Here is a 930-nt window from a genome sequence, read left to right as displayed (position 1 = left end):
AGAATCCCCCGAGGCAAGAGCCTCAGGGTAGAATGGCAGCTGAGGAGAAGCTGCTGGCCTGTAGGTACCAGTAGAGACTTTGAAATCCTCCCTGCAATGAGGGAGGAAAGGTCTAAGTTCTAGCAGTAATGACAGCATGAGAAAGGTTGAGACAAAATTTGGTCATACAAACAAGGCTAGTGGGAATGGCCAGAGTTGCCCACTTGACTTAGAGCCCCAAGTTGGTAGGTGAGACTACACAGCACCCATGGCTATGAAAAAAGCTCTTTCTTTCTTTCTTTCTTTCTTTCTTTCTTTCTTTCTTTCTTTCTTTCTTTCTTTCTTTCTTTCTTTTTTTTTTCTATCAGGAAAAAAAATCTTTCTGAAAGAAACCTCTTTTTTCAAGTATTCTCATTCCTCTTCACTGACCTAGTGAGGCGGGGGAGTGAAGCCCCCAAGCGTTTTCACTTCTGGCCACAAACACCTGTCTGAGTACACGTGGATGGGCGTGACTTGCTCCAGGAACAGTAACAGGTGAAAAATCTGATTAGAGAGGTATGCCTGTCAAACAAAAATGCAGGCATCCTAATGCAAACTTAGGGAAGACAAAAAAAAAAAAATCTCCCGTGATAAAAGCAAAAACTTGATTTTGGCTTCAGGACAAACACAGACCATGTGAACAGAAGTTTTCTCCTGGACCCAGAAAGGCAGCATGGGAAATGTAATTCATTTGTAACTGCATGACAACATAGAGAAAGGCAGCTTGGGAAATGTACTCTGTAACAGAGATGCCAGCACTACACTGCCCCCAAACTCATTTTTTCTAGTGTTTTTTCCAGCTCAAAATGCAGGATTTGTTTTTTTCCAAATGATATTACAAAGCTTAGCCTTACCTACTGAGAACTAGAAACAGGTGAACAGCTCGCCTGTAAAGAGGCAATTAAAATGTTA

The sequence above is a fragment of the Peromyscus maniculatus genome, chromosome 20 (genome assembly GCF_049852395.1).
Source record: "Peromyscus maniculatus bairdii isolate BWxNUB_F1_BW_parent chromosome 20, HU_Pman_BW_mat_3.1, whole genome shotgun sequence".
In the NCBI taxonomy this organism is placed as follows: Eukaryota; Metazoa; Chordata; class Mammalia; order Rodentia; family Cricetidae; genus Peromyscus; species Peromyscus maniculatus.
The sequence above is the reverse complement of the archived record's forward strand: the minus strand, read 5'-3'. Positions refer to the sequence as shown.